At 44.1% G+C, this 18941-nt stretch overlaps 1 long non-coding RNA gene across 1 annotated transcript; it reads right to left on the reverse strand.

Annotated features, from left to right (window-relative positions):
* Nucleotides 1–3062: 3062 nt before the first annotated feature.
* On the reverse strand, nt 3063–16741 carry LOC144118644 (uncharacterized). Its single transcript, XR_013312087.1, has 3 exons — nt 16606–16741; nt 11290–11380; nt 3063–3193 (listed from the first exon to the last, which is right to left on the reverse strand). It is a non-coding gene; the product is annotated as an uncharacterized LOC144118644 (long non-coding RNA).
* Between the last annotated feature and the right edge of the window lie 2200 nt (nt 16742–18941).

The raw sequence follows: 18941 nt of genomic DNA on the forward strand, positions 1-18941 counted from the left end.
GGCGGGGGGGGGGGGCTCAGGCGGTTAATACCTGTACCGCACCGCAATACTCGTCATTTATTGCAGACTCCTGGTCTCACTAAAAACACTTGACAACAGGTAGCAAGCTCTAGAGAGCGACCATCAACGCACAATAAAACAAGGACAAACGTTCTCTGTCTAGAGGAGGTGTAAGCTTAAAATTTATTGCAAGAAATGCGAGGTATATTCTAAGACGGCTCATAGACCGATAGATCCTGGTAGCGGCACACGAGTACCGGCACTCGGGAATCGGGTAGCTATTGGCTGATGGACGTGTAACCGCCTTCTACTCATCGCTTCTACTCATGAAGCGTAGTAGCGCGCCGGTATCACTGACTGCTTTCGCGCCCTAAGGATCCGACGTTCATATGAACAGCATGCTTAGCGTCCCCTTCTACGTTTCGTGGTAACCATGCCACCGCGTTCAGCAGCTTCGCGCGGTTAACGTCTCCTTTCCATGCCTGACACGCCGTAGTGCTCACCCGTTAATCTTCGGCCTTTGCAACACCTTCCTCCGCATAGGCCACCTTCCCAAGTTCTAGCACGACAAAATACAATTGCTTTGGGTGGACAGGTGGGCCTTTATCTCTATTCACTGATCCGGTTGAATTGTACGGCAACCGCGACAGCACTACTACTGTCGAGCGTTTGCAACCACACAACGATGACAGCGCGATTGTCAAAAGCAAGTTGTGTTTACAGAATACAAGACCTAAAAGGGTCTATGGTGATGACCGAATTCTCTAAGGCTCCGGGAAATGAAGCTGCTATATTTGAGCCGGCGTCTGCTGGAATCCGGCTCGAGGCTCTGGGATTAAAATGTTATGCTCTGGTTACCATTCGGACGATTAAGTTCTAGAAGCATATGCTTTGGCTTCGGTGACACCTTTGTCCACGTTTTGGCGTGATATTCGCCTCATTTAGAAGATAATGGGAGCTACAATCACTATATGCTTAAAAATACGTAAATATTAGCGTTTTTGCAGGCGATAGCGATACAGCTGCCTCAAAGCACAATGCAAATGTAAGACTGGCCTTCGGCTTTGTAGTCTTCAGAGGCTGGCGCTTAACGAAGAAGACGACAAGAAGCGCCGAACACTCCGTCCCTCGTGCGTGCTCTGGACTGGCCGCTGCCTCTGGTCTGTGCCTGGACTGTACCGCTGGTTGTTCGCTACGCTGTGCTTTGCAAGACATTCCTTATTACACGAATGATAATGTTATCGTGTTAACGGACGAGTAAGCGGAAGCGCTTACCGAAACTAAGCAAACCGGGTGTCAAGGCATGACGTATTCTCTGGCGAGGCTTGGCCCCGGCCTGCTTTCCGAAGTTTTTCAGGTTTGCCGAACTGTATGAGCTGAGGAGGAAGAGAAGGAACGTCATTTTATTCGCCAATATCTTCGTTGTTAAGGAATCTAGCTCGAAAATTTAGGTGGGAGGTTTACAAGTGATCTAATATCTATAGCTCGTATACATTGCATAACCTCAGTAAATATCAGTTCATGTTCCGTTTAACTGCAACCGGAGGGTATATTCCGCTGCACAGAACAAAAACGGTTGTTCCGGATGTGTATTTTTGGCTTCATTGCCCAAAAAAACGTTGTCGCGTAGGACAGGCGTATCTTGTTGCTATGAGCGCAACCAAATATCGCCCTCTCTGTGTTCTCCTCCTAGCTCTCGTCTGCAACTGCGACCCCTCTACCCCTCGAAATGTGGCAAAATAAAGGCACAAAACACACCTTCTCGAGATATTTAGAATAGATAGAGTTCCGTATATGATAATGCATCGCACGCAGAGCTTATACTGAACTGTGGCCAGTGCGCACGAAACCCACTTCCTCACATTACGTCTCACCTGCCTTTTCATGCTTTCTTCATTTGATTTTCTAAAACGATCCGTATATGTGGCACAAACATTACCGTCGAGTCCTTTTTGAACGAACTTCCTGCTACTGTTTCAAATCTTCGGCTGAACATCTGCCGAACATCCTGATGCTGAACATCCATAAATAATTGGATTTTTGGGGAGAAAGGAAATGGCGCAGTGTCTGTCTCATATATCGTTGGACACCTGAACCGCGCCGTAAGGGAAGGGATAAAGGAGGGAGTGAAAGAAGAAAGGAAGATAGAGGTGCCGTAGTGGAGGGCTCCAGAATAATTTCGACCACCTGGGGATCTTAAACGTGCACTGACATTTCACAGCACACGGGCGCCTTGGCGTTTTTCCTCCATAAAAACGCAGCCGCCGCGGTCGGTTTCGAACCCGGATACTCCGGATCTGAACATCCAATGATCAGTAATGCAACTACGTTGCATTATCCCGCCACTGGTCTCCGAACAAAGGCCAGTGAATGCGTTTCTAATACAGTCCGCTCTCATGGCTGACCACATAACAGGATAAAAGGAAAGGGGATAAGGAGCCAGCAAGAAGATCGCCATCTTGCATGTATTAGCAGAGGGTGTGTCAGTGTGGGTCCAAAATACAGTATTTACTGTCTGGAACACACATATTACAGATACCTTTAGTCACCGAATGCGACAGGGAGCTGAGCTCGGCCGGTATAAGTGAGGTTGAAGCCCGAACTTGCACCCGACTTTCACGAGTATCGCGAGCAACGTAGAAGGAATAATACAGGCCCTAAGCTTGTGCCGTCAGGGTGTGGAACCGGGTGTCATTTCCGTTTCCCTAGGTAACTGCGGCGTCACAGCCGTGTTCGCTGCCGCAGGATCCCCCCCGCATGAATGACAAAAAAATTCAGGCGAATAGCAGCGCATGTCGAAGGCCAAAGTGAGGGCTGCTACCTCTGAGGTGTAGCTGGTTGTTTTGATTTATACAGTTCGTTGGCTATGAGAAAGATTCAGTGGAATGCGCGTGATTGCCAATGTCAGCTCGGCTGTTGCTAGCCAGCTCCCTCCCCTCACAAGGGTTCTCAAGATCTTAGCTTGACTCTTCCTGCAATGCGAGCAAGTTTCTCAGATAAAATGAGCAACTGGCATGCACACTGTAGGTGGTGTTTTGTGTTTGTGTTAAATTTCCTTCTCGTTTCCAGTTGAAGCATTTTATTTAACATTATGCTTTTTGCATCTCTTTCATTCACGTTCGTAGCACCTTCTCCACCCAGAAGGTCCTCTGCACTCGCAATGCCTGCCACAGTAATTTGCTCTGTTGGCGCACTGCAAAAGAAAGAAAATAGTGTTAATCATAAGGACTAAACAAAAGTCGGTGCACAAAGAGAGGTGGAAATAAAGTGGCTGTTGCAGTCGTTATCAAGCAACTTCAGAATTTATATACAGGTAATAAAAATCACCTAATGGTGGCTGATCTGTTTTTGAAGAAAAGTGGCAATTAGTTCAAGCACCCTATAACGATGAATATTTTGATCTTTGAAGCCCCAGAGCTTGAAACATAATTTCACATCTTGGAGCCTAAGAAGATTTCGGTCGCCTTTATCTAGTGTATTTTTATCCATATTTATTCATCTTTTTGGCAATCCTGGGCAAAAACATTTCATTTCTATGCCATCTGTGACTTTAATATAATAAGTATTAGTGCCGCCACACTGCGTAGCCATATTTGTGCGATTATTATTATAGTACACCATGTTGTAAGCTACAAATATTTCTATATGTTTTATTAAGAAACAAAGTTGTACCAATAATACTCGTATTCTGAAGGCAGCGTTACTTTCCGGCGCATTTATAAAAACCCGGACAGAGATACATGGCCCTTTAAAAAAATGTGAATTGTGCGTTTTTTATATACGCGATTGGCAGACCTTTAAATCAGCACGTAAGACAAACCGGATGCTTGTAATTCTCACTTTTGTAGCTGGAATGGTCCACTTTTTCATTACGAACAAGTAACATTCCTCCTTCCTTGTTTTTGTTTTGTTTTATTCTCATATTAACTATCTTCTCCGCAAGGTAAAGAACGGAGCACTGCGTGAATAGTTGCTTGCAGAGAGCTGGCACATGCATAGCTTGAAGTAAAATTAACAAAAAAAAACGGCCACGTGATAGTGGTTTCACGCAGACGCCGGATTCATTCATTTTTTGTTTTTAATCGTTTTGCCTTTTCTTGCGTACCCGCCGCGGTGACTCATTGGTTAGGGCGCTCGGCTACTTTACCTTAGCCTTAGCCCGAGACCTTAGCCCGAGGTCTCACATTCCCAGCGGGAGTCGAGCCCTCTCTACGGGCCGAGGAGCGCCTGCTCTCCTTCAGTGATATTCTCGCGTACTACCGGGAACAACGAAGGGAGTACACACCCCCAGCCCCATCGCTCACCATAGCGCAGGCCGCACACTGGCGACGACTACACACTCGGACTGCTCCATACCCCATACTACTACATGCCCGATACCCAGACCAATCCCCCCCCCCCCTCATGCGAACTTTTCGGCAAACCAGGAGACATTCTACACACCATGCTCATATGCCCCACCTTCCCTCATACCCAATCGCCGGCCATGACGGAGTCTTACGGGGAGACTCTTATGACAGCAACTTCTTCTTAAGACCAGCGCCGGCTCATTTCCAGCGCTCTCAGAAGGATTGCTTTCCAAGGGCTATCCTTCGCTTAGTAGGGGTGCCTCCTCACAGTGAGGAAGCATCCAAGTGCGATATAGGGGGCTTCGCTCCCACCATTTACATCGTTGGCAATAAAAGTTTCCACCACCACCGCTCGGCTACTGATCCGGAGTACCCGGGTTCGAACCCGACCGCGGGGGCCGTCTTTCGATGGAGGCGAAACACAAAGGCACCCGTGTGCTGTGCGATGTCAGTGCACGTTAAAGATGCACAGGTGGTCGAAATTATTCCAGAGCCCTCCACTACGGCATCCCTTTCTTCCCTTCTTCTCTCAGTCCCTCCTTTACTCCTTCCCTTACCGCGCGGTTCAAGTGTCGGCCGATATGTAAGACAGATACTGCGCCATTTCCTTTTCCTAAGAACCCGATGTTCATTTTTTATTTTCTTGTGCAGATGGGTCTCTTTACATCACTTATGAATAAAAAGTCCTTGCCGGATATCTATAATTTGTGTTCTAATATTTGCGCATATATACTCATGGTTATACATGATCTGTACGTTTCTGTTCTTCAGTGTTGCTACAGCGCCTGTCGCCAACATTTCTAGTGGGTCGATCGTAGCTTTTTACCGCGACAGCGTTAGTACCCCCCTGTCGGAACAAATTTTCCGGCGTCGGCGGCGTCAGTGTCGACCGTTTGAAGCCTCGAAGCAGGAGCTGCCGGAGTAAGCGGCCACTCCGGCAACCTAGGTGGGTCCTCTTGATCACGTGATCGTGTGGCGTCATCACAACCTGGCCACAGGATTGTGAGCAAACTGACCACCGTTCAAGGTGGCAGTTAAACTAAGGATTGGCCAGCCATCAGAGGTTTCTCGGGAAGAGCAACATGGTTCATACGATCCCCCACCGGTAACAGCACCTGCCGTCACATAGCAGCGAAGGTTTGGTACAAGACCCTTTTCCCAAGCATTTCACCCCAAAAATCTCAGCACCAGGCCGGGATAAATCTTATACCAATCGGAAAACCGGTGGGCTTAATCGCTTTACCACTGCGCCAGGAGAGGTATGACGATTCCCAGGGGTCTCTTAGTGTGAAGTCGAGAATTACCAATTCTGCATTTATGACCATCAACCGATTCAAGCTCTCGCGTCATACCCTTAATGTGGGGCTTGAGTGTTTCCTCGAATTTTTTTTGCAGCAAGCAGCCAGCGCACCTGTACAAAATATAGTGCGTCCGTTGATTTTAAGTTAAGTTTGTGCTATTATCAACAAATCAAGTTGCAGAACAAATAACCTTTGCTTCGTTGCTCCAGCAGTGGGTGCTCGTGGAGGGAAGACGCCGACCGGCTTGTCAAATTCAAATACATGAAATTCAATTTCGACACGAAAACTTTGACCGCGCCTTGTGCAGAAGGGGCTCTACTATCATATGGACACAGGACCTCGTTGCCCTTCAATGAGTTTAATTACATTGATCGTGATAAAAATGTGTATATATATATATATATATATATATATATATATATATATATATATATATATATATATATATATATATATATATATATATATATATATATATATATATATATATATATATATATATTACTCGTCGAGTTACACAGAGCCGCCGTTTTTTTTTTCACTGAACCTTTCGCGCATGCTTTTACAGGTGGCAGCTCACTCAGAAGCTTTTGCTAGCTTAGTGCATCATCGTCACAAGGTATAGCTACCTCATTCATCTCCTAGACATTTGAAGTTATTTCCAGGTAGTTTGCGGAGCGGGCCCTCTTTTCTATAAATTTCTCTCATGGCATCTGACCTCTGGTCCGCAGCGCCAGCGTTCTCAAAGAAGACGGAGTAGTGGAGGCAGTTATCTGTCTGCCTATGCCCTTGGCGAGCACCTTCACCCTCGCGTTCGCAAGGTTTCGGCTTGCATATCGCCACGCCAAAAGCGTTTACTTTAATTCAAACCGTTCGTCAAGTCATCAAAGATTGATGCAAGTGTCCAGCACGCAGAACGCTGGTCACATATCCTCCTGTGACCTGAAGAGCAACTCGTGCCACCAATTTTTAAAATATTTACAATACGATAATTTGGCTGTCGGTTACCAGGAATTCGGGACAGCAGTACAGTTTGGTTGTTTTGCCACGGTTTTGCACAAGACAAGAAACTAAGGGCTGTATTTTTCTCTAACAAACATTCTGTTAAAAAATGAAACGCACAGGTCTAGTTTTATTTGAAGTCTCTTTCAAAAAGCGGCTAGAGCTGTAGATACTTCAACGATCGTGTTTTCCTCACCCAAAAGGGTTCTCAATTTATTCGACTCCAAAGACGCGCCTTGTCAAAACTTTGAATTACATCGGAAATAACTTTAGGCCCGGCACCGAGACGCAGTTACATCTAGATCATGTAGAACCTAAATCCTGTGGAGGAACCCATTCCGTTATCTGTACGGTGAGTTTACCCAAAACGCCGCTTCCCCCATTGAAGCGGCATAGGCCTCAAATCTCAGCTTCGCTAGTTACCAGCTGTGTCAAATTCCCGATAACGCAAACGGCGATTTCAGATGAAACCATGCAATACGTTGCCAATCCACGTCTTCAGTCCGCCTAATAATGTCATTTGTGGTGGCCGAAGTGTTCTGCGATTATTTTTGTGAATAAAAAATATCCCTGAGCTCAAAAAATTCATCACGATAAAGTTGATTGTCGTGCTTGCGTCCACTGCTTTTCTTGACCAATCTGTTTGTGAATAAATTAAAATGTATTCAAAGAAAATGCATGAGGTTTCTACAAACAGGAAAATCTTGTCTTCATTTTCTAACTTTGCAGCTCTGCAGCTAAAGGAACTAAGCTGTAATCGCAAACATTTAACACGGCATTCTGCACCTTCCCGCTGCTAAGCCAAAGGAAATAATAAAACAGCCTGGATGCTGGTGATTACAATGTCGATGCCGATGGATCCTGCAAATTGTACTTCAGAACGATGCATTGTATTATTTGTTGTGATAGCTTAAAGCACTGCAGCAGAAGAAACGCTCCAGTGCTATTAAATCAGATATATGGCAAGATTATTGTGGACTATTTCTACGTTATCTTCCAGTTCAATGTTAACACGGGTGCCAGAGACGACAAAAGCAGCAGAGCACAAAATTATTCCACGTATAGTAAAGAATTAGTCCACATCGTTATTACCGACTTGGCCGAGCATTTCGCTCACTGATATTTGGGAAACATAAAAGCAAACATTAAAATATTAATCCTCAAGGGCTGGGTGCTACATCCTACCGTGGAAATTTAAGTATGTAAGCGCTCTCGGGGAAGGTTTCGCTTGTGCATATTGTTACGAAGACGACAATGCTGGCAGTGGCGTGGTGCCTATCATTTGGCGCCACCTCATTTGGGTTCAGCCACAGATCTATTTGTACCGCTGTACAAAATTTCTTGCTATAATCTTATCGACTGCCTTGCTTAGTGTTACAATATTTTCTTTCCTATCCATTATTACAATTTTACACAATTCTTTCTTTCTTATTCATCTCTTTTTTCTCTCTTTTTCATCGAAACTCTTGTCCTATATTAGTCCATGCCCTTCTTGAGCTACAATCTACCGGTGTTGCTTTCCCGCGCGCTTTTCTTTTCCCTTTTTGAGTGCAAGTGAATAGCGACCTCTGTCTCCCGATTTTTTTGCCGATCCCCCCAGTGTGGGTATGTGCCATCTTTTTAAAGGCTAACAACAACAACAACAACGGAGCGCTTGCGCTAGTCCAGAGACCATAAAATCATATCTCTGGCATCGTTCATAGCGCCTCATTCCTCGGCTGGCCCGCACTTAACAATATCGTTATCATCTCAAATGCAACGCTATGATAGCGGAATATTAAGAAAATATATGTGCTTATTGCTATTAGAAAAGCTGAGCATAATGCTGATACTGGAAATTGATCTGCACGTAAACAACTGCAAGACGTTGCAGGAGCGCGTATGCCTTGTGTACAGTATCATCATCAGCCTAACAACGCCCACTGCAGGGCAAAAGCCTCCTCCATATCTCTCCAATTAGCCCTGCCCTGGACCAGTTGCCGCCACCTTAACCCTTCAAACCTTCTGATCTCATCTGGCCGCCTGAATTTTCACCGCCCCTGCTACGCTTGCCTTTTCTGGGAATCCCTTCCGTTACTGTTAACGACCAGCGGATCTCTTGCCTTCGCACTGCATGCACTGCCCAAGCTCATTTCTTCTTGATTTCGACTTGGATATCATTAATTAGCTTTCGGTCCCTGACATACACTGCTCCTGTGTCTTAACGTCACACTTATAATTTTTCTTTCCATAGCTCCCTACGTTGTCCTCAATTTTAGCTGAACCGTTTCGCTAGCCGCCAGATTTCTGTCCCATAGGTGAGTACCGGTAATACAAAGCTGCTATAAACTTTTGAGGGATTCTGGTAACTGCCGTTCATGATCTGAGAGAACCTGCCAAATGAACTCCACCCCATTCTTTGATTGTAGTTATTTCACTCTCGTAGTCCGGTTCTGCGATTACTACCTGCCCTATGTAGATGGATTCCGTTGCCAGTTCCAACGCTTCTCTGCGCATCGAAAACTACTGTTTGCTTCCGCGACTGTGGTACATTACTCTAGTCTCATGCATATTACTTTTTAGATACACCGTTATGCTTTGCCTGTCTATGTCATTAGTCGCGCTTCGCAGTTCGCCCCCTGAGTTACTTAGAAAGACAATGCCATCAACGCATTGCATACTAATGTCGTTTTCTCTGTTAACTTTCATCCATAACTATTTCCAATCCAGTATCTGAATACATCTTGGAGACACGCGGCAAATACTTTTTCTCGCAAATATTTTTTCTCCCTGCCTGACACCCTTCCTGATTGATATTTTATAACTAAGCATTTTCGTTTATGTGTCTCTTATACGCCCTGGTTACACAACGCCTGGATAACTGCTAAGGTTTCGACTGAGTGAAATGCTTTCTCAAAATCTATATGGACTATATATAGAGAGAGAGTTGGTTATATTCAGCGCATTTCTCTATCACGTGATTGATGGTGCTAATATGCTCAATTGTCGAGTGGCCCTTACGGAAGCCAACCTGGTCATTTGACTGATTTAAATATTATGTTCCTCTGATTCTATTAGCGATTACTTCAGCAAATATAGCGGCATTCTTTAATATTTAAAGCTTCATAAAAAGAGGCGCTCATCGTCATGTCGATGCTGCCTCTATTCAGCGTGTCGGCCTCGGTGGACACAAGAGAACGAGTCAGAGGTCACTGTTGCACGGCTAGTAAACCAAAATGTTTTTTTTTATTATCATTCCAGTTGCGCACTTCACGCTGCCGGTTGAGATCACAATCTTGAGGACGGTAGTTATTAGAAACAAGTTTAGTATACAGAGCTTATCAAAATGTAATAGGTCTTGAAAGCTTCATAACTGAATTCACCACTTTTTTGCTGCCGATTAGGAAATTAGGCCCTCACTGTTTGCTGGAAGAGGGAGCACGCTGTCACCTCATTCGCTTTGTTGACTTCTGTTAATTAGATTTGTCTTGAATTAACACTCTTCAAGCTTTCGGCCGCTGCAGGCAGCATAACGTGAATAAAAACCTAATGAGCCAATTTCTGCTAATAGTCGCATAACCATGACATATATCTCTTCATCTTGCTGCCAGCCGAGCATAACGCGCTCTAGTTGGTTGCGGAAGGCTGCAAAAATTTTTCCTTTGGTTCTCCTCAGTAAACAATTATAACAGTTTCGTAGTGGAAAAGCCCTTAGTTTTATTATGTTGGCCATCAATGTACCATCCTTATTGTAAATAAGTATTTTCAGATTATAAGCGCCTATTACGACTTTGCAAAGTAATGGCATAACTCATTTACGGCAGCTACTGCACTTGTAAACGCACATAAAAAAATTTTAACTGCGGCTTTTGTGGCTTTCAGGTAGTCGATAAAGGTATTTTTGTGGCAACAGCGAAGTTGCCTCATTGCAAATTAATCTGGTATTGAGGCAGAAATTCATAAAGCTTTTCTCGCGTTCAAGCAAATCACGTTTTTGTGCTTTCGTGCACATTTAGAGTAAATGTAAAATGGATAGAGCTCGTCAAACGTACATTTTCACCTGCGCCACTACCTTTTCGCAAGTGCTAAAGATATTTTCTCTTGTATTCTCTTCTCGTAGCACGGTCAGTGAAAATTTACTTCACATGATGTCAAACGTTTTGTCTGAAGTGCTAGGCCAACGTTAATATATGTTTGCAAAATTGGTGTGAGGGAGAAGTGAATATCCTTAAGTCATTGTTGTCACTGCTAAATTTCTTGCAAGGATATCTTCATGTGAACGAACCAGAATAAAAAATATTCTGTAAATAAATAAAATGGAATACGTGCTACTTGACGTTACCTGCACTGGCTGAGCCCGACAACAAGTATCAACACGAAGTATGTACTGGTTAAAATAAGCAAGGGTATGCCTTTTTTCGCAGGTGGAAAATAATTCTAGCTGAATCCTCTTCCAGCTCAATCTGAAAAGGCGCATCATTTCGAAAATCTTCTTGTCCAGCAGTAAAACGTAATTACGAAATATGTATTCTAGCTGCCTATGACGTGCGTTGTGTGTGAAGCTACACATAACTTACACAAAATTCAGCTCTCATGAATAGCGTATTGCTTTGTTACTCAATGTTGTTGGTGTTAGAGCCACTGAAGAAAAAACTTACAGATCCTAGAGGGCACCAATCAATGGAATCACCAAACCTGGCAGCAACTTGTGGCTCGGTGCCGTTCTGGGTACCGCTCTGAGGCATAGACCTAGAAGACAAAACAATCAAACATCTTTTCACGACTGATGATATTGGCATGGTTTTGTGAATTAGTACCGGCATGAAATATTTCCTGCGTACAACCTTAATTTGCACATGCAGAACACACAATGCTTGTCTGCGCTTTCTCAAATTTAAACCACACCAGTCTGCAAAAACCGCTTAATGACCACTGCATTTCTTTTTTCATGTCAATGCCCACGTGATTAAATTTCTGAAAGCGCTTCATTCATCAGTGTTTATGCACGCGAAAGGTGATGTCGGTATCGAAAACTTCGTTGGGGTTGTTTTCGGACGGCAAGCGTGTTCTGTCCGCGCTGTCTTCTGCGCTACTGCTGACCTGTGGACCTCCAGGCCTCTTCAAGGCTCAGTAATCTACATGCGAGCGCTATCGTCCCTTTGCAGTCGCACAGAGGCAAGCTCTTTAAACCATAGCTGCTGGGCACGAGCTCATTGTTTTCCGTGGACAGCGGTGCGAGCAAGCTCGGAAGTATGGCAGCGGCATGTGAAAACAGCCAAACCAGCTGGCCACGACGATGATTTTCAGAGGTGCGAAACAGCTGTAGCAGCCCAACGTACTTCATAAATTTGGTGGTGCAAGTAAGCCGCGCAAATACGATCCTCGAGCGCAGCTATGGAAATCGCACCTTTGTCGGCTGCGCCTTGTCAGCGGAAAGCTTCGAGAAGATAAGACAGGCGGCACGTACTATGTGCGACTGCGGGCCCCTGGAGTCTAGTCACTTGTATGGCGTTCAGCAAAATTAAGATAGTGTTTTTTTATTGCCCCCATTAGATTTTCCACTGTCCTTCTGTGGTGACCTTGAGAACCTAACAAAGGCACAATTCCCCATGTGAGCGCAAAGCGCAGCTCTCCTTTTGTAGCAACGCGTTCGCTTGTATTTGAAGATTTCGAAACAGAGTATGCCCGCCATCTTCAAATTTTCACGGATGGTTCTGTGTAGAAGATCAAACAAGCTAGCACAGCGGCTTTTTACATTCCTTCTTTGGACTGTAAGTGGTCCGTACGCTTTACTGCTGTCGTATCCTCCACAATGGCTGAAAGTGTTGCTATTGAGGCGGCTTTACGGAAGTTAGGGTCTTGTCCGGCTCAACCTGTTGTCGTCCTAACTGATTCAAAATCTGCCCTTCAGAGGTTAGAGCGCGGATTCCCTACTGACGCCTTGTCTATAAGTTCTCTGCGCTTGGTGCAGAATCTGCACAGCAGAGGCTTTACTCTATATTTCCAATAGGTGCCCTCTTACATAGGCGTCAACGGTAATGAGGTAGCAGACAATCTCGCCCATAAAGCTCTCTCAGGGATTCCATCAAAAAAAGCACCTCAAGATGGAAAAATCTCTACAGGAAAACGGTGCTCGATCATTTCAGTACCCTGTGGAGTGCCGCCCACAAGCTATGTGTGAACAAGAAACTGAGAAGATACCAGGCGACCCTGCTACATCGAATTCGCAAGGCTTCTGCTCGCACTCCGACCTGGATGCATAAGACGGGCATAGCATCATCTCCTCTCTGTTCTTTATGTGGTGTGTGCGGGGATATCAAACATTATATTATGTACTGCCCAGAGCACAACGCCGAAAGGTATGTGATGTTCGCTTCCTTCAAGAAGACAGGAACCCGTCACAGTACAGTTCAGGACATTGTCTACCCGAGTGGAAACCAGACATGCAGAAGGGAGGCTGCATGCCTTCTTTTAACATTTCTGCAGGACACGGATCTTGTTTCTAAATGGTGACAGCAGGAACAAACTATGGCCTACTGTGATTGAATGTGTGCGTAGATGGTGTCTCCCGGAGTGGGCTACGTTACACTGTGAGTGAATGTGTGTATGGATTGTGGCACTACAATGGCTTATGTTCTACTGTGACTGAACATGTGCATATATATATAGATGGTGACTTCTGGAGTGGACTGTGATGTGGACTGTGTGGATTGATTGTGTGCATATATGGGAGAGAATTGTGTGCATAGACTGCGGGAGAGAATGTGTGCTATTATAAGAGATTGTGCGCATAGCGGGGTACATGCGAGAGGCTTCCGGTCATTGTTAATATAGAAGGGACGCTACAATGGAGCAATTGCCGGCAGATAAAGCAAGGCTAACCCCACCTGTAGCATTCAACACTTCAACTCAACTCAACCTAACAGGCTTTTTCATCGTTATTATTATCAAATAACGCGTTTTTATCGTTATTTCCAGCGCAATGTTGAAGTGGGCATCTTTGCATGGATGCATAGCCAATATATATTCCTATCCTCGTCAAACCCAACGGAAAGTTTCGCTTATATCTGAGGTCTCGGCGGTCCCGCGAATTTACACACAAAAGCTGGCAGCCGTAGGTCCAACAGTTCTTTCCATACGAGTTTTCTCCATGCTCTCAGCTATGGGCTTCTGGGTATACATAAACATGCGACAGCGCTTTATTGCGTATGCTTAGTTTAGTACATGCATGACAGAATTTGATTTCAATTAAAAAGAAATGTGTTGGAAAAACACAATAAACTTGAGAGCTGTTTGGCTACCGGGAGCATTCATTCATTCATTCAGAATTTATTTCAGACAACGAAGAGGTTGTCCAGGGTGACGTGGCAAAAGGCATACATTGCCTGACGAAGCCACGCCACCCGGATGACAGGCGGCACCACCGGCTACACAAAATCAAGAACAGCATTACATAAAAGAACACACTTTCAGTATTTTTACACAATATATTAAGACATCTTTACAAAACACTGGTTTTACAAAACACACACAGCATACATTAACCAGAATTCGACCATAGCAATATTTACAAAACATACACTAGTGGTAGGTATACGTTAAGTTTTTATCTTTAAGGTTCATTTATGAGCATTGCTTTAATTAACATTTTGTATTTACGTATAGAGGGGGTAGTGCGTGCAGTATCCAGAATAATAGGGTATTGGTTAATTAAGTCAGGAATTTGCCATCCTAACCTCTGAAAACCATAATTTGTGCGTACACGAGGTGTTTCCATACATTGTTTTCGAAGTTCGTATGTGCTAAGTTTAGTGTGATAGGTGGTTTCGAAGGTAATTTTGTCTAGTTTGTACTGGCGTAATATTTCGAGACATAGTTTGTATATGTGCAGTTTACTTATTTCTAATACTCCATAAGACCTAAACAAAGGCCGGCAGCTGCGCAATATTTTCCAACAGCTCGTAATGCCCGCTTTTGAATTGCAAGGAGGGAATCTCGATTTGTCTGCGTCGTCGTTAACCACACAAGGGAGCAGTAGCTTAAACGGGAATGTATTAATGAATAGTATATTTGCCGCTTTACGGACGCCGGGAGATAATATCTCAGCTTGTTTAAAATGCCAACCGCCCGACAAAGATCACTGCGAAGCTGATCAACATGCAAGTTCCAAGAGAGATTTTCTTGGAACAGAACACCTAGAAAACGAATTTGTGAGCACTGTTGCAGCTGAGTGTTTTCAAAGTTTAAGTTTAGGTTGTCAGGAGCTTTTACACCTTTTGCCCTGAAGAGAATGTATTTGGTCTTACTAGCATTTAATTGCATCCTGTTTAGTTTTAACCATGTACTCAAACCAGTCAACCAATAGTTAGCCTTTCTTTCGAGCGCGTAGGGGTCAATACCTGAGAAAAAGACATTTGTGTCATCAGCGTACAACACTAGGTTTTCGCTGCCTGGTATATTCACAACATCATTCAGGTATAAAATGAAGAGTACAGGTCCGAGAATAGATCCCTGAGGCACACCATATTTTATTGTTTTTACATGTGAGGCTGCAGCATTTATGACAGTAAATTGCTCTCTTGACGTTAAATAGTTCTCAATTAAGGTCAACGACACGCCGCGGAATCCGTAAAATGGAAGCTTTCTTATTAGAACATCGTGCTGAACGCCGTCAAATGCCTTTCTGAAGTCGAGGAAAATTCCCAGGGTGTGTGCCTTTTCTTCAATGTTGTTTAGAATTTTTTTCCTTTATCCCAAGGAGTGCGGTTTCGGCTGATCTATCTTTCCTAAAGCCAAATTGCTCATCGGCTATAATATTTTGCGCGGTGAGAAATCGGACGAATCTTTTGTTTATAACCTGTTCGGCTACCTTTGCAAATACTGGTAGTACTGATATGGGCCTATAATTTGTTAGTTCGTTCGCGGGGCCACCCTTGTGCACAACAGTCACTTTGGCCAGTTTCATTTTCTGCGGAAAAACGCCCGTAGATAAAATAATGTTGCAAATGTGAGAGAGTGGGCAACTGATTATTTCACCTACAGCCTTTAGAGGTTTCGGTTTAATTTCGTCTGCTTCTGGAGCACAGCTATTTTTTAGTGCCAGAATAATATCCAGCACTTCACGTTCGTCGGTGGGTGCTAAAAACAATGTGTTTGCGGTGTTTGATACAATGAACTGCTCACACGGTAAATTAGCTGATTTCTCATCGCATGATCCGACTGCAATGAAATGGTCATTAAATAAATTTGCGACTTCACTGTCAGTCATAGCATCGTTTTGATACGGAAATTTGGTAATTTGAATAGAAATTTGGTTCAGACAAATTACCCAATTAGACGGGTTATTCAGAGAGGTCCGGTAGTTTCACACTTGTTGAGAAGGTGACTACATGGGAGGCGAGTGAGTAGTATCTGACTTCCAATGGCTCGTATGCTGTAGGAGTGATGCATTTTTCTTTTAAGAATTGCTTAAAATACAAACGTGCGTTATAAAGCACGCGGGGTCCGCCGCAGTGTCTCAGAGGGTTTGGCGTTCGGCTGCTGATCAAAAGGTTACAGGATCGATCTCCGCCGTAGCGAACGCAAAGACGCGTGTATTCCGTGTAATTTCAGCGTGCGGTAAAGGACCCCAGGTGCCCAAATTCATCTGGAGATCTCCACTAAGGTCTCTCCATAGCCCGTGTCGGTATTACAACTCAATTTTTTTTTATCCGTCTAGAGTGCTCAGAGCGCATGTATGGAAAATTCTATTATAGAGTGTTTGGCCGTCAGGTTAGCTTATTCGGTTTGCTTACGAAAACTGATCAGTCCTGCGAAATATTTAGGAAAATTGAAAATTACTGTCGCAGTCTCTGGCGAATACACCAAGGTAACCACATCAAAAAGTAAAAAAAAAACTCTACGGCATTAAATAACTAACCTAAATGCATCCAGATTGGAAGGTATGGACTGAGGAAGTGATGCATGGTACTTACCAAGATCCGGCGATACACAGAACAAGGGTGATCAAGAACAAATTGAAGGTTTTCATATTTGCAGAACACTCGACTAGCTCGAGAAACAGTGGTTCTCTAGGAAGCACACCCCTTGCTTATAAGTGAGTCCTTTTAAATATCCGCAGGTTGTCTTCAATCAGACCTTGCTATCTGCAAAAATAAAGGTTAAACGTAGAGAGAATGCTATCGTGTGATTTTTGGTCGAGTGCAAGGGAAATGTGAATAGCCGTGTGCATCCTTTGGCATGTCCTTTGTTTTTATTTGGCTTTCTTTGAAGTAAAAGGATGAATTTACTCAACGTAAGGGGCAAAGTGTGAGGAATTTCAAGTCAGCACCAAAACAGTTTTGCCTTTCAGATTTTACCGCTAGCCCTGTTTAAACATTTTTTTCTATCTAACATTTACTGCAGCTTTCCAACTTTGGGTAATTTTCTGCGATTACGGTTAGCAAGCTACATTCTAATTAGGCTGTGCGTGATTTACCCCGAGCTTTTTATCATGACCTAATAAAAAGGTCGTCACCTACTAGTGCTACACTTTGTGACGTCAGGTAGTTGGCCCTTTGGATTATATTTGAGCAAGTCGGGATCTTTATGCTCACCGAAGTTTTCACTCGCATTGCGGCGCTTAAATACGCGCCTGTGAGAAGGACAAGGAACTGGACGGCAGCACTGCGGGATCTCCGCATCTGAATTATTAGCGGCGATCTATTAACTATAGGATCGTGCGCCTTATTTTTAGCGGAAGGAACAAGCCTTCACTAAATGCTATTTCCCATTTGGAAATCTCTATGGGGGGACCGCATTTTTAACAACTATTTTCCCGTTCAATATTTTTTTAGCCTCTTTCTTTTTGGTAAACCTCATGCTTGATGCCAGAGCATAACACTACGTGTTTTCATGCTGTCACTCACCAGTTCTCAGATGACCGCCTCAAATGAAAAAGAGCCAATGAGCAAACCTTAATATGAATTATTGCAGATGCATTCGCGGACAACATTAAGAAGATTTTACGTGTTTGCCGGCCGCTTAAGGGCACTGAACCTTGTTAATTTCGTCCGTTGACTATGCCTTCTTCTTGCGAAATAAACATTGATGAAACTGTGCAAATCAATCCTTTTTATTTGCTCTTGTATCTACCACTGCAGCGCTTACATGCAGATGTCATTCACGAGATTTCAGAAGATATTCACAAGACCTAAGAGAATATTCACGGGATCTAAGAAAAAAAAATAGTTTTTCACGGATGAAACCAGAGGCCTTAGGCGCTGGTTATTTGATCTTTACACAAATATATATCTTCAAATAGCACGAAAACATTTTCGTCCAGATTCTGTCCCTGAATAACGGAAAAAATGGCGACTTCAGTGGTGACCAAAAAAACATTTGCATTACAAATTTTTTCTTATAAAGCTGGCTGTCCTTTTCGTTGGAATACTCCGGTCGATGGCATACACAGGTTATGAACCGCATTCTTTCGTGGTCGATGTCTGTGATGGTGAACATGTGCGGAAAGTGTTGGGCGAGGTGAGGACGTGATTTATTGCCCCACAAATGTCACCAAATTAGTCGGCAATCGTTTGGTTCTGGCTTCTGCCATGTGTCCTCCCTAAGCCGTTATCCAGAGTCGCTTTTAGTATTGGACTTGAACTATCCATCCTTCCCCGATCTGCCATCTCTACAAGGCAATGTGCCCCTGCGCGACTCTGCACTGCAATGAATGCTTGGTTGGGAGGCTCCTTCTTTGCGTGGCATAGTCTGAAAGACAACACTATAGGAGAGGGCGCGCCGCACACACGTGATGCGCGTTCTGTTCGACAAAAAGCAGCGATGCAGATAACACAAAATACAGGATATTAATGTTAACAGAAGACATATTTTCATGTAGTCGCTACGGCAGTCCGCCAGTCATGAAGACAGCTAATAGGGCTTCTAAACGAAACTGTTTATTTGGCTGACGCGCGCCTGCAAAAAACATAACGACACGTCGGCGGTGATAGCCTCAAGAGCGCTCGGCGGTCGTCGAACGAATGCCTGCTTGTCTCGGCGGCGTTCAGTTCAAACTTGGAAGAGAACCATGTAGACAAGGCGCCAAAGCAGCTACAACAATCTGGAACAATATGGAAGCAGTGCACCAGGCTGCGATTATTCGAGATAAGCCTGGTCGCATCTCGCGTCACAAACTAAATGATAAAGCTTAGTGCCGGTGGTTTTGAGCGGGAACTACAACGATTCGTGTCACTACTTCCTTCTCAAAGAAGCATCTGCTAGATGCTTTACAATAAATGGAAAGGAAGGCAAAAATAAACACTGAGAA

The sequence above is a fragment of the Amblyomma americanum genome, chromosome 2 (genome assembly GCF_052857255.1).
Source record: "Amblyomma americanum isolate KBUSLIRL-KWMA chromosome 2, ASM5285725v1, whole genome shotgun sequence".
Taxonomy (NCBI): domain Eukaryota; kingdom Metazoa; phylum Arthropoda; class Arachnida; order Ixodida; family Ixodidae; genus Amblyomma; species Amblyomma americanum.